The sequence below is a fragment of the Bos indicus x Bos taurus genome, chromosome 13, assembly GCF_003369695.1.
Source record: "Bos indicus x Bos taurus breed Angus x Brahman F1 hybrid chromosome 13, Bos_hybrid_MaternalHap_v2.0, whole genome shotgun sequence".
In the NCBI taxonomy this organism is placed as follows: Eukaryota; Metazoa; Chordata; class Mammalia; order Artiodactyla; family Bovidae; genus Bos; species Bos indicus x Bos taurus.
Window position 1 is genome coordinate 222,114 of NC_040088.1, and position 15,925 is coordinate 238,038.

Below are 15,925 nucleotides of genomic sequence, written 5' to 3' on the forward strand. Positions count from 1 at the left end.
GATGTCTGGCTCTAGGTCAGTGATCACACCATCGTGATTATCTGGGTCGTGAAGATCTTTTTTGTACAGTTCTGTGTATTCTTGCCATCTCTTCTTAATATCTTCTGTTTCTGTTAGGTCCATACCATTTCTGTCCTTTATCGAGCTCATCTTTGCATGAAATGTTCCTTTGGTATCTCTGATTTTCTTGAAGAGATCCCTAGTCTTTCCCATTCTGTTGTTTTCCTCTATTTCTTTGCATTGATCGCTGAAGAAGGCTTTCTTATCTCTTCTTGCTATTCTTTGGAACTCTGCATTCAGATGTTTATATCTTTCCTTTTCTCCTTTGCTTTTCGCTTCTTTTTTCACAGCTATTTGTAAGGCCTCCCCAGACAGCCATTTTGCTTTTTTGCATTTCTTTTCCATGGGGATGGTCTTGATCCCTGTCTCCTGTACAATGTTATGAACTTCATTCCATAGTTCATCAGGCACTCTATCAGATCTAGGCCCTTAAATCTATTTCTCACTTCCACTGTATAATCATAAGGGATTCGATTTAGGTCATACCTGAATGGCCTAGTGGTTTTCCCTCCTTTCTTCAATTTAAGTCTGAATTTGGCAATAAGGAGTTCATGGTCTGAGCCACAGTCAGCTCCTGGTCTTGTTTTTGCTGACTGTATAGAGCTTCTCCATCTTTGGCTGCAAAGAATATAATCAATCTGATTTCGGTGTTGACCATCTGGTGATGTCCACGTGTAGAGTCTTCTCTTGTGTTGTTGGAAGAGAGTGTTTGCTATGACCAGTGCATTTTCTTGGCAAAACTCTATTAGTCTTTGCCCTGCTTCATTCTGTATTCCAAGGCCAAATTTGCCTGTTACTCCAGGTGTTTCTTGACTTCCTACTTTTGCATTCCAGTCCCCTATAATGAAAAGGACATCTTTTTGGGGTGTTAGTTCTAAAAGGTCTTGTAGGTCTTCATAGAACCGTTCAACTTCAGCTTCTTCAGCGTTACTGGTTGGGGCATAGACTTGGATTACTGTGATATTGAATGGTTTGCCTTGGAAACAAACAGAGATCATTCTGTGGTTTTTGAGATTGCGTCCAAGTACTGCATTTCGGACTCTTTTGTTGACCATGATGGCCACTCCATTTCTTCTAAGGGATTCCTGCCCACAGTAGTAGATATAATGGTCATCTGAGTTAAATTCACCCATTCCAGTCCATTTCAGTTCGCTGATTCCTAGAATGTCGACATTCACTCTTGCCATCCCTTGTTTGACCACTTCCAATTTGCCTTGATTCATGGACCTGACATTCCAGGTTCCTATGCAATATTGCTCTTCACAGCATCGGACCTTGCTTCTATCACCAGTCACATCCACAGCTGGGTATTGTTTTTGCTTTGGCTCCATCCCTTCATTCTTTCTGGAGTTATTTCTCCACTGATCTCCAGTAGCATATTGGGCACCTACTGACCTGGGGAGTTTTTCTTTCAGTATCCTATCATTTTGCCTGTTCATACTGTTCATGGGGTTCTCAAGGCAAGAATACTGAAGTGGTTTGCCATTCCCTTCTCCAGTGGACCACATTCTGTCAAATCTCTCCACCATGACCCGCCCACCTTGGGTTGCCCCACGGGCATGGCTTAGTTTCTTTGAGTTAGACAAGGCTGTGGTCCTAGTGTGATTAGATTGACTAGTTTTCTGTGAGTATGGTTTCAGTGTGTTTGCCCTCTGATGCCCTCTTGCAACACCTACCATCTTACTTGGGTTTCTCTTACCTTGGGCGTGGGGTATCTCTTCACGGCTGCTCCAGCAAAGCGCAGCCATTGCTCCTTACCTTGGACGAGGGGTATCTCCTCACCGCCGCCCTTCCTGACCTTCAATGTGGGATAGCTCCTTTAGGCCCTCCTGCGCCCATGCAGCCACGGCTCCTTGGACGTGGGGTTGGTCCTCTCGTCCACTGCCCCTGGCCTCGGTCGTGTGGTTGCTCCTCCCCGCTGCCGCCCTTGGGCTTAGGGGCGTGGGGTATCTCCTCCCGACCGCCGCCCCTGACCTTGGACGCGGGGTAACTCCTCTCATCGCTGCCCCTGGCCTCGGGTGTGGGTTGCTCCTCCCGGCCACCGCCCCTGGCCTCGGTGTGGGGGTGTGGGGTAGCTCCTCCCGGCCACCGATCGTGACCTCGGATACTGGGTATCTCCTCTCCCTGTTCCTGCGCCATCGCAGTCAGGTACTCTCGGCTGCTGCCCCTGCCTTGGACATGGGGTAACTCCTCTTGGCCGCCGCCCTCTTTCCTGTGTTGGGCTGTTTCCTTTGGCCACGGAATTTAAGGACTGCATCTCCACTAAGTCCTCAGGTCAGGAGGTACCTTTAGGCGCCGAGTGATACGACAAAGTTTCCCTCATTTTGTACTCAGCAGCCCGTGGTTCTGACTGGACGGTTATCCTGTTTCCAACAGCGATAGCCAGCCTGCTTGATTCTGCGCTCGGGCTGGGGTCAGGGGGCTTTGATCCTGTTCTAAGTTTACGCGAATGGACCCAGCTTCCTTTGTGAGTTGTGTACGGCTCTTTTCTTCTCAGTGCCTTCGCTATTTAGAAACACATGCGGTCATGAGTGTTTCATTTAAAAATAGCTTGGCTTTCACTTTGAGTGTGAGCATTTTTTTTTAACACTGCAGTGAAAAGGTATCATGTTTTTTCTCTCACCCAACCCCAGCCACGGTAAAAAAAAAAAAAAAAAAAAAACATCAACTCCAGGCATAAGAAGCGTTTGGTCAAAGAAGTAATGCACAAGGATAAAAACAAATTCAACCCAAACCCAAGAAAAAGCAAATGGTAGAATCTCTTTGCTATCTGACATGACAAGTAGGAAGGAGGGAAATCCATCCTGGTTTCTGTTCAAGTGTTGTGTTTTTTCTCCTCTCTCTCTGGTGTCGAGGCCAGTTCTCTGCAAGTCAAAGGATTCTGTTGTGAAGATCCCAGCCCCTTTACATCAGCGTGACTTTCTGAACCACGGGCGGCGTCAGAACGTGCACTGAGTTCTGCCCTTCTGTTTCTCCGTTAGCTTGATTGGGAGAGAAATGCTGCTGGAATAGTCTGGTGCCCTCTCTCTGGGGAGAGGAGAAGCCCGCATTTCGGTAACTCACGGGCACTGTGTCCAGACTTAGAAGGAAGTCACATCCAGCTCCCTCTGCCCAAGGAGTCAGCCTCAGAACCGGAGGCCCTGGGGGGCTTTGGCCTTTAGGAGCAACTTCAGAAGCACTGGGGCTCATCTCTGGCGAGCTGGGACTTTGTCCTTTTACCCACTTGTGAGAAGATGAGACAGTATTTTATGAGCATCCGTAAAGGGAACTATGGGATCCGTTTGCTGTTCAGTCACTCTGTCATGTCTGACTCTTTGCGAACCCATGAACTGCAGCACACCAGGCCTCCCTGTCCTTCACCATCTCCTGGAGCTTGCTCAAACTCATGTCCATTGAGTTGGTGATGCCATCCAAACATCTCATCCTCTGTCGCCCCCTTCTCCTCCTGCCCTCAATCTTTCCCAGTACCAGGGTCTTTTCCAGTGAGTTGACTCTTCGTGTCAGGTGGCGAAAGTATTAGAGCTTCAGGTTATGGAATCTGTTCAGTTCAGTTCAATTGCTCAGTCATGTCCAACTCTTAGTGACCCCATGAATCACAGCACATCAGGCCTCCCTGTCCATCACCAGCTCCCGGAGTTCACTCAGACTCACGTCCATCCAGTCAGTGATGCCATCCAGCCATCTCATCCTCTGTCATCCCCTTCACCTCCTGCCCCCAATCCCTCCCAGCATCAGAGTCTTTTCCAATGAGTCAACTCTTCCCATGAGGTGGCCAAAGTACTGGAGTTTCAGCTTTAGCATCATTCCTTCCAAAGAAATCCCAGGGCTGATCTCCTTCAAAATGGACTGGTTGGATCTCCTTGCAGTCCAAGGGACTCTCAAGAGTCTTCTCCAACACCACAGTTCAAAAGCATCAATTCTTTGGTGCTCAGCTTTCTTCACAGTCCAACTCGCACATCCACACATGACCACTGGAATCTGTTAGAGCCATTAAAAAGTCCTAGTTTGCAAAATTGCCTTTTCTTTGATTGAACTGGTTTTTAAAAATGAAAAAATACCAGATCCTCCCTTACTACTAGAAATTGGCACAATGCCACGTGTTGACGTTGGGGAGAATCACAAAAGTCATCCATGATTTTCTGAGAAAGGCCACGTTTGTTAGAAAATAAGGCAGGAGCCTTCTCTTGGGGTTTGGGCACATCCATTTTCTACTGAATAAACAGTCACACCTTCTTGTACACCTGCTGCATGACCTGTATACTGTAAATTCTGAATCTGCCTTTCATCATTGCTACAAGTTGCAGACCTCTTTGTGAATGCTGCTTCACTTTCCGGGTGGAAATCCTGCAGTCTGAAGAGCAGAGTGTGGGCTTAGTGTCTGCTGAGCCCAACAATCTAAGAGCTTTGAAACAGCAACCTGCTGTACGTGACCTCCTCGTTGCTTTCACTACAGTATCCTTTCGAGGTCAAGTGCCGTTAAAATCATGAAGAATGATACAGGGCTGCCCATGTACAGTTGTGGGGGTTGTACACTGCACTATTCCAGGAGTGTGCCACATCTGTCATAGACATCATAGAATTACTTTGTATTTCCATAATTTTCTAGCAGAAGACAGTAAACTGTCATATTCTAACAAGTGTATTATGACAACCTTCTGATGGAAGTATCTTTGGTTAAAAAAGAATCCCCTTTCCTTTAAAAATAGATATGGGCAGAAATAAATTAGGAGCTTGGAATTAACATAATACAATGCTATGTATAAAACAGAAAACCAACAAGGGCAGAATGTATAGCACAAGGAACTATATTCAGAATTTTGTGTTAGCTTATAAGGGTTAGGGTTAAGAATCTGAAAAAGAATGGGTTCAGGTATGTGTACAGCGGAATCACTTGGCTGCATACCTGAACCTAACAACACTGTAAATCAACTATAGTACAATTTAACATTTTTGTTTGATTTTTTTAAAAAATGAGAATAAAAATAGATATCAACAACAAAAAAGCGAGATTTAAAAACAAAATTCCTTTGCCTACTTTGCAGAAAAGTGCCTCACAGGTTAGTGGTAGAAGAGAGAGACTTCCTTTCCTAAATCCTCTCTGTCATTTCTTATTTCTAAAGAATGTCTTGTCCCAATTCTGGGAAAGACTGAAGGCAAAAGAAGCGGGTGGCAGAGGATGGGATGGCTAGATAGCATCACCAACTCCATGGACAGAATTTGAGCAAACTCTGGGAGACAGCAAAGGACGGAAGCCTGGTGTGCTGCAGTCCATAGGATGGCAAAGAGCTGGACACAGCTGAACAACAACAAAGTCATCACAAAGAGGAGACATTCCTAAACTTTCTTTTTGCCGGAAAAGTAAATATTTTAAGCTGTTTGTTTTAAGGAACAACATAGAAAAGATTTGTATTTCTTTTGGAACTTTATTTTGGTTAAAATAAGCAGGTCATCTGTTGAGGCTTAGATATCTTGTTATAAAGAGATTTAAGTGTTTAATGATAAACTGATTATTGTAATTATGTATTACAGTAGCAGCAATTCCTCCAAACTCTATTTTTCCTCAAAATGTGAATTTAACTGCTGTATTTAAAATGGATAGCCAACAAGGCCCTACTGTATAGCACAGGAAACTCTTCTCTGAGTTATGTGGTGGCCTGAGTAGGGGATTTGGGGGCGGATGGATACATGTATATCACTCTGCTGTGTACCTGAAACCGTCACAACATTGTTATTGTTATACTCCATCCAATATAAAATAAGTTTTTAAAATAAATGTCCCCTCAAAATAAAGAATGTCTGCTTATGGGAAGTTGGGGCCTGAGGCCTGTGTGCCCGTGGGTCAGTGTCAGATGATTCAGCGCCCTTCAGAGCTCACCTGTTCGGAGCTCAGGTGTCTGGTCCGATCCAGTTTGTGAAAAGTCCCCAGTGACCCTAGAGTTGGAAGGTGAAGCAAACGTTCTCCACGAGCGCCAGCCCGCTTCTTGTGAACTAGCGCACAGCTTCCTGAAAAGCTTAGCAGGTTAGCTATGAATTTATACATGTAGGTTTTCGAGGACAACTCTTCTTCAAAAACCTATAGCTCCACTATGTTTCTGCCTCTAAGACCCACACCCACCCCCAATTTGGGCTGGCTGGTGGAAAATGTCTCCCTCCGCGGGTCAGGACAGTAGTTCTGAGGTCTGATAAACTGGGTGGGGAGAGCCGCCTCGGTCACAGCTTCAAGTCGGTGGTGGCTGAGGTCCTGCAAGTTGACAGGTGATTTCTTTTCTTTGTATTTATTTTTAATTGGAGTGTAATTGGGGGAGGGAAGCTGGAGCATTGTATTTTGTTCGAATATTCATCCGCTGCCCTGGCTCTTGAGCACCTGGGCAGCCGCGAGCCTGGTGCAGGCGGTCCCGGCCGCGGTTCAGGTGACTAAGCGCCTGTGTTCCTGCTCGCCTGCCCCATTCCTAAGCTTTGAGACTTGCCACCATGCTTCCTGCCACGTGCATGCACATCTCATCTTCCTGTTGAGTCTGAACTCCCGTAACTGACCTCATGAGGGGTTTAGTCACCATGGAGAACCCACGTCCAGAAAACATTCCCCATGGTACATCTGAAAAGACTTCCTCATAGTCCAAGGCGAGTGCAATTTCTGGAAGAATCTGGCTCATGCTGTGTTGGGGGGAAAGAGCTTCCTGATCGTTTGTCTTCCTCATCAGATGCTTAGCCTCTGTCACTTGGAAGAAGCTTCTGGGTGAGCTCGGGAAACTTTACAGGACATGATTCCAGCAAACTCCTGGGCAGTTGTGCCACCCTGTCGTTTTGCAGGTTCTTGGAAAGTGGGGAAGGGTGAAGGATCTTCCGGTTCACCCCATGTGACCTTGGGCAAGTCAGTGGTCCTATTTGCCTTGCCTGCGAAGGGTCAGTATGCTCTCCAGTTGTTCTTGAATTTCCTTCTGCACAAGAATCTCTTGGGATGCACGTTAAAAATGTTCTAATATTGCCCCCATCCCCAGAATTTCTGGTTCCATAAGCCTGGAGGCGGGGCCCAGGAAATCTGGATTTTTGATCAGTATCACTGGGAATTCTGATGCTAGTTGTTTCTGTACTACCTGTTGAGCATTATTATTTAAATAAAAATGCACCATTCATCACATGCTTAGTCATGTCTGAATCTTTGTGATCCCATGGACTGTAGCCCATCAGGCTCCTCTGTCCCTGGGATTTCCCAGGCAAGAATACTGCAGTGGGTTGCCATTTCCTCCTCCAGGGGATCTTCTCTACCCAGGGATGGAACTTGTATCTCCTATGTCTCCTGCGTTGCAGGCAGATTCCTTACCACTTGAGCCATTGTAAACAATAAAGTGCCTTGCTCATGTGAAGATTGTTCCTGATACTAAAATTAGGAATTACTAACCTTGCATTGTCCACTGTCTTTTCAAGGCAGCCAAATAGATGAGTTTCAGAGTGTGAGATTGCTCTTTAAATTCCCCACCTGAATAGGCAAATCTGTTGGAATAATTTTCATGATGGTTTATTTTTTCTTCCTTGTGTTTTCTGAATTACCAAGTGAATGCATGTTTGCTTAAAAAAATTGCAAAAGATGCTGCCGTGTGTAGGGTGAAAAAAGAAGGGTCATTTCACTCTCCCTGCCAATGCCTGTAGCATCTCTGACTTACTGGGTGATGGGCCCAATAAGGCCCATGAGATGGGCTTTAGAGCTGAGAAATCTGTCTTCTTTTTCAGGTTCCCCAGGTGACTGCAATAATCAGCTAGATATTAGAGATGCTCTGAAGTGACTTTTCAAATATTGTCATCATTCAGTCCCAAACAAGAAGTTGACTTTAACCCATCTTTCTATTTAAAATTCATGAAAATATCTGCCCCAGATTCGATAGGACTCATTAAATCTCGTCACAGTGCTGTCAGTGGAGGCCGCATGGTGCTGACTGTGGAGGGAAGCTTCATTCTGCAGCTTTGGGGGAGCAGCCGGACGCCTCTCTCCCCAGCGCCCCTCCAGGTGTGAGTGAGGGGGGAGAGGGCAGCTTGTTAACAGTCCTGGCTTCAGCCCTGGGGAACAGAATGAACAGAGGGAGGGAGCACCCCTCCTGACTTCCCATGCACTGGAGACCCGAGTTGAATACGTGCAGGTCTTAAATTGCTCTGAGAGTCACCAAGAGGGCTGTCCTGGGAAACCAGTGGTTGATGCCGGCAGTATACAGCACCTCTGGTTGTGCGGGTGAGCGTCAAAGGGGCTTATCCTGGTGGGATTATGGAGAGAGGGTCTGCGCAACAGACAAGGTTAGACAAACCTCCGGGGTTGCGGAGCCCCCCTGTCTCTTGGTTGCTGTGTCCTACTTTGCTGCCTGTGTGAAGCCTTGAGCTCTGCAAAGCTGGGGCTGAAGAACCAAGATACTGGGAGAACCCAAAAGAGCACTGGGAACGATCAAGCCAGTCAACTCTTTTCCAACACTTCCTCAGCACAAAAGGAATATGTTCTCCTGGTAGTGAATTTCAGATGATTTGAAGAAACAATAGCAACAAAAATTCAAGACTCAGTCTTTCCATCTGGAGATGGTCACCATCAATATTGTAGGCTTGTGTGTGTGCTTGCATTTTTTAAATTTTATTTTAAATTGAGGTATAGTAGGACAGGGAAGTCTGGTATGCTGCAGTCCATGGGGCTGCAAAGAGTCGGACATGACTTAATGACTGAACAATAACAAACAGTTGATTTATGCTGCATTCCTTTTTTAAAAAAACAAAATTGGTCATTTTCTTCTTTGGGAAAAATATCTTCATCTCCTCTTTCCAGTTCTTCATTGGGTTGTTTGTTTTTGCTGTTGTTGTTGTTGAGTTGTACAAAATCTTTATGTATTCTGGACATTCGGTTCAGTTCAGTCGCTAGGTCGTGTCCAGCTCTTTGCGACCCCATGAATTGCAGCACACCAAGCCTCCCTGTCCATCACCAACTCCTGGAGTTCACTCAAACTCATGTCCATTGAGTCCATGATGCCATCCAGCCATCTCATCCTCTGTCGTCCCCTTCTCCTCCTGCCCTCAATCCCTCCCAGCATCAGAGTCTTTTCCAATAAGTCAATTCTTAGCATGATGTGGCCAAAGTATTGGAGTTTCAGCTTCAACATCAGTCCTTCCAGTGAACACCCAGGACTGATCTCCTTTAGAATGGACTGGTTGGATCTCCTTGCAGTCCAAGGGACTCTCAAGAATCCTCTCCAACACCACAGTTCAAAAGCATCAATTCTTTGGCGCTCAGCTTTCTTCACAGTCCAACTCTCACATCCATACATGACCACTGGAAAAACCATAGCCTTGACTAGACAGACCTTTGTTGGCAAAGTAATATCTCTGCTTTTGAATATGCTATCTAGGTTGGTCATAACTTTCCTTCCAAGGAGTAAGCATCTTTTAATTTCGTGGCTGCAGTCACCATCTGTAGTGATTTTGGAGCCCAGAAAAATAAAGTCTGACACTGTTTCCACTGTTTCCCCATCTATTTCCCATGAAGTGACGGGACCAGATGCCATGATCTTCTTTTTCTGAATGTTGAGCTTTAAGCCAACATTTTCACTCTCCTCTTTCACTTTCATCAAGAGGCTTTTTAGTTCCTCTTCATTTTCTGGCATAAGGGTGGTGTCATCTGCATATCTGAGGTTATTGATATTTCTCCTGGCAATCTTGATTCCAGCTTGTTCTTCTTCCAGTCCAGCGTTTCTCATGATGTACTCTGCATATAAGTTAAATAAACAGAGTGACAATATACAGCCTTGATGTACTCCTTTCCCTATTTGGAACCAGTCTGTTGGGCCATGTCCAGTTCTAACTGTTGCTTCCTGACGTGCTTACAGATTTCTCAAGAGGCAGATCAGGTGGTCTGGTACTCCCATCTCTCAGAATTTTCCACAGTTTATTGTGATCCACACAGTCAAAGGCTTTGGCATAATCAATAAAGCAGAAATAGATGTTTTTCTGGAACTCTCTCGCTTTTTTTATGATCCAGCAGATGTTGGCAATTTGATCTCTGGTTCCTCTGCCTTTTCTAAATCCAGCTTGAATATGTGGAAGTTCATGGTTCATGTATTGCTGAAGCCTGGCTTGGAGAATTTTGAGCATTACTTTACCAGCGTGTGAGATGAGTGCAATTGTGCGGTAGTTTGAGCATTCTTTGGCATTGCCTTTCTTTGGGATTGGAATGAAAACTGACCTTTTCCAGTCCTGTGGCCACTGCTGAGTTTTCCAAATTTGCGGGCATATTGAGTGCAGCACTTTCACAGCATCATCTTTCAGGATTTGAAATAGCTCAACTGGAATTCCATCACCTCCACTAGCTTTGTTCATAGTGATTTTTGGACATTAACCTACCCCTTATCAGATATGTGATTTGCAAATATCTTCTACATACTGTATGACTGCACTCATATATGAAATATAAAAAATGAATGAACAAATGAACATACAGAACCATTCAAAAACAAATGGGTAGGCACTTCCCTGGTGATCCAGTGATTTTGAATCTACCTTCCAATGCAGGGGACACCAGTTCAACCCCTGCCTGGGGAGCAAGATCTCACATGCTGCAGGGTGACTAAGCACTTGCGTCCCATCTAGAAAGAAGTCTACAAGCCCAGCAGAAGAGCCTGCATGCTGCCAACTAAGACTGGATGTGGCCAGACTTTTTTTAATAAGTAAATATTAATAATAAAAAAGATGGGGAGGTAAAGAGAGCAGAGTGCTGGTTACCAAAGAGGAAGGGGTTGTGTATATTCATGCTCAGCCGCTCAGTCGTGTCCAACTCTTTGCGACCCCATGGACTGTAGCCCATCTGGTTCCTCCATCCATGGGATTTTCTAGGCAAGAACACTGGAGTGGGTGCCATTTCCTTTTCCAGGGGATCTTCCTGGCCCAGGGATCCAACCTATATCTCCTGCATTGACCGGCAAATTCCTTCCCAGTAGTGCCACCTGGAAAGAGAAGAGTGGAATGGAGGAATGGAGGCATGTAAAACGGATAAAGGGGATCCACTCTATGATGATGAAAACGAAATTTCTGGTGGTGGACTTGCTACAGGACACAGATGTAAGAATATAATGTACACGTGATGCTTACATAACATTAGAGACCGTTGTTAGAAACTCAATAAAAATAAACTTTAAAAAATTGGAGTCCAACCACTCAGGTCTGTAACTTTCTTATTCTTAGTGTATTAATATATTTTCATTCCTTTTAGTGTAACTTTGCATTTTGGGGGTCATTTTGAGACAATAAAAATTTGTAACATTTACACATATAGGACTGAAGTCTTTTTTCTGGAACCATTTGAGGATAAGTGTGTCTGCTCACCCCCCAGATACTATGGTATGTATTTCTTACAAACGAGGAAGCAATTCTACATAATCATCATACAACCACATGTTTGGTGCTAAGTTGCTTTAGTCGTGTTCAGCTGTTTTCAGCCCCATGGACTGTAGCTCACCAGGCTCCTCTGTCTTTGGAATTCTCCAACCCATACTAGACAGGGTTGTCATTCCCTCCTCCAGGGGATCTTCCCAACCCAGGAATCAAATCTGCATCTCTTATGTCTCCTGCGTTGGCAGGCAGGTTCTTTACCACTTTCGCCACCTGGGAAGCCCATTTATGATTCTCAGATTCTGTTCAAGTTGCACCGGTTGGCCCAACGATGTCTTTCATAGTGAAAGCTTCCAGGTCAAAATCACACGTTGCTTTTGGTGGTCTTGCCCCTTCAAGTGCCTTGAGTCCAGGATGTGGCCTCGGTCTGTGACCGACTCCTGTGACCTGCACGCTTCTGAGAATGGCAAGGCGGTGTTTAGTTTGTTCCATGTCCCTCGCTTTGGGTTTGTCTGATGTCTCCCCCAATCAGATCCAGGTTGAGCGTCTTCACCAGGGGTATTCCAGAAGTGAAGCTGCCTTGAAATTTAACTCTGTCCCATCACTGGTAATGTTCCCTCTGATTGTTAGATTATGGTGGGGTCTACCAGTCTTGTCCTCTGTATTTACTCTTCTCCTCATTGGAATTAAGATATTTCATAGGGAGGAGTTTTGAGACTGTGTAAACATCCCATTTATCACTGGACTATTTGCCTGCCTGCCTGTATGGACTCCTGGTTTCCTACTTTATTCATTGGATTATAATCCATTACTGTTATTATTGATTTAAATACTCAAATTGTCCTCAGTGCGGTGGTGCAGTTGGTAAAGAATCCATCTGCAGTGCTGGAGACTCAAGAGACAAGGGTTCAATCTCTGGGTTGAGATGATCCCCTGGAGCAGTAAATGGCCACCCACTCAGTATTCTTGCCTGGAGAATCCCATGGACAGGGCAGCCTGGTGGGCTGCAGTCCAAGGGGTTGCAAAGAGTTGGACATGATTTAGCATACACATGTGTGGTCTGAGGGAGCCCTCTCAGTTTGGCTTCAGTTTTTTGAAAACATGTTTCTATCATTTTTCAAGCACATTCTTACACAAAAAGATGTTCCAGGCTCTTGTACTTTTTCTTCCCCAGCACAGGAAGCAGCCCTTTCTCTGAATCTCTCGTTTCTTGTTGTGGATATCGGTACATAGGAGCCAAGATCTGGGAGCTAGGTTTGCTGCATGGCAGGCAGTTTCTTTTCCATAATTGCTTTACAATCTTGTGTTGGTTTCTACTGTACAATGAAGTGAGTTAGCTGTGTGTGTGTGTGTGTGTGTGTGTGTGTGTATCTCCGCTCTTGAGCCCCCTGCCCCGTCACATACCCTCACCCCACCCCTCCAGGTCATCACAGAGCACCGAGCTGAGCTCCCTGTGTACACAGCAGCTTCCCACTAGCTAATCTGTTTCACACATGGCCGTGTATATGTCAATCCTAATCTCCCAATTCACCCCACCCTTCCTCCCTGCCCTGCATCCACATATCCGTTCCATGCGTCTGAGTCTCGATTCATGCCCTGCAAATAGGTTCAACAGTGCCAGCTTTCTAGATTCTGTGAGTGAGTGTGTTAATATACAATTTTTTTTTCTTTCTGACTTCACTCTGTGTGACAGACTGTGGGTCCATCCACATCACTACAAATGACCCAGTTTTGTTCCTTCTTATGGCCGAGGAATACTCCATGCATGTGTGTGTGTGTGTGTGTGTGTGTGTATATGCCACATCTTATGGCCAAGGAATACTCCATGCATGTGTGAGTGTGAGTGTGTACATATATGCCACATCTTTTTTATCCATTCCTCTGTTAGTGGGTGTTTAGGTTGTTGCTTCATAACATTTTCATTGCATGGTTTGTTTACTGACTTATGTTTTTTGCCTTTATTTTTTGAAACATAGCTATTATCTTTGAGTGACTCTTGTCACTGCAACTCAGGACTCAATAAATATGACTGACGTACATGAAAGCCATTTTCCAAACTCCACAGAATCTTGTTCTTTCCATCACATGGCCGTAGAGATTGAGGCTGACCATTGAGCATCTGTGGTAGATTTCCTTCTTGTGGCAGTCATTCTTGCTGCCCCAGAATACTCCTGGTTCTTCTCCCTTCCAGGCACATGGGTGGGCCACACAGTGAGTCTGTGGTCAAGCAACCTGCCAGCAAAACAAGATAGAGGCGATGTGTGTCACTTCCATGAAGACACTCCCAAAGCCCATGTGCAATCTACTTTCTTCTCAGCTCTTCCTGTGGTGAATGTAGAAGAACAGACGGAAATATCTTCATTGGTGATAAGATCTCAGTCATGATGAACAAGTCTCCCTACTGACCTGTGCTGGGCATGTAGCGTGAACGCAAAATACACATCTGATCAGTTTCAAGATTTATATTTTGTTGTTGCTGTTGCATTCTCCAGACTATCCTGATGAAACATTGCTTAAATAGAATAAAATAGATTATGACATCTTAGTGCTAACACTTCACTTCTGTTTGCAAGAAGCAGCTGCTGATGAAAAGAGAATTTGGACGATGACCTTTTAGACAAGAGAAGCAAAGGAGCAAGTGTGAACTGACCCCTAATTTTCTCTAGGCACGAAAATCATTTCAGCCAGGAATGTTGTGAAACCCTCCAAAATATACCCACTAGAGACCCGTGCAGTGCAGACCACTGATGAACTGGACGGGCTGCCAGGCCTCTCATTTCCTCCTCTAATTTCAGTGATTATCAAAATGATGAAGTGTGGCCAGTTCATTAAAATCTCTCTTTGAAGGCTGACCCAAGGCTCCTCGCACGTCTGTGTCTCCATCTGTGTCTAAGTGATAAATGCCTACAGCATCCTTCACAAGGCCTGGCTCAGAGGCCAGTTGGTCACATCTCATACTGTTGCCTTCTCTGGCCAGCCCTCTGGTGACTCAGGCAGTAAAGAATCTGCCTGCAATACAGGAGACCTGGGTTCGATCCCTGGGTTGGGAAGATTCCCTGGAGAAGGGAATGGCAACCCACTCCAGTGTTCTTGCCTGGAGAAGCCCATGGACAGAGGAGCCTGGTGGGCTACAGCCCAGGAGGTGCAAAGAGTCGGACACGACCAAGCAGCTAAGCTCAGTGTGGTGGGGCAGGAAAGCAGTGGCTGGACGAAGAGACTGCCAGTGCTGCTGTGTTCTGTCTCTGAGTATCATCCCTTTTCCCAGAAATGAAAAACTCCCATTTTCTAATCAGTAGGCTCCGTTCTCTTCCTTGAGCTTTTTCATCCGATGTCACATGCAGGCTCAGTCAGCAAGTCTGGGTCTTCACCCTTTCTCTAGGCTCAGGCATGTACGAAGGCTGAAGGTAGACACCAAACAGCACAGCCCTGCTTCTCGACTTTGATGTGGTCTTGTTAGGATTCAGATGCCTGCCCAGTCAGTCTAGGGTGGGACCTGAGATTCCACCTCACTACTGTGGTCCGCTAACTGGTTCTGATGTTGCTGATTCTTGGACTGCACTTTGTGTATAACAAATCAGAGGAGGAAATTCCCTGGCAGTCAAGTGGTTAGGGCTCTGTGCTTTCACTGCAGAGGGCCCAACTTCAATCCCTGGTTGGGGAACTAGGATCCTGAAAGCCATGTGGTGCAACCAAAAAAAAAAAAAAAACAAGCAAAAATAAAAAAAGAGGAATAGTCCCTGTTCTGATGGATGCCAGCATCTTGAGGAGGAGATGAAGAGCCACAGTACTGGAGATAGAAGCACACACGTGGAAATAGTAATGGAAGTAAACATGGTTTTAGGCATTTTTGCACACTGTCCTAGGAGTCGCATTTTAAGCAGGGCCTCCTTAGTGGCGACATCACAAGTTGGGTTCCCCAGGAAGCAGATGCTGGGAAAATCTGAGGTGTAAAGTATTTATGAGAGACCAACATGTGGGAAGGAAGGGAGAGGAAGCAGGAAGGGCGGAAGGAAAGGACAGAGATGCAGGCCAGCAGAGCTCAGTTTACCCCAGGGAGGAGCTAATGTTACTAACAGAGTGTCCAGCACTGAGTAGGCGTCTGCACACCCACCCCACTGTGCCCAGCTCCGGGGAAGGGCATGGCCTCCACCAGGCAGGCAGACCCCGGAGGCACTGCAGCTGGAGTCTGGGGCCACTGCCTCCATGCAGCCTCGTGCTTTCGGGAGGCGGGGTCTGGGTGCTGTGTTTCTGTGTCCACCACACTGGTATTGGGAGAGCTAGGGCAGAACTCTGCTCCCATGATTAGAAACCCAACTATCTAGTGGGCAGTTTTGTGTGACTTCCCACAGCTGGTAAATAGAGCCATGGATCAATCAATTTCCAAAGTGGGATTTTCCCACAAGATGCAACTCCTCAATTGTGTAGACTTTGGAGGGGATGAAGGCTCCCATTAAATGGTAAAAAGTAGAGGAGAAATCCAGGCAGGCAGACCCCTCAGGGAATGAGACACCCATGC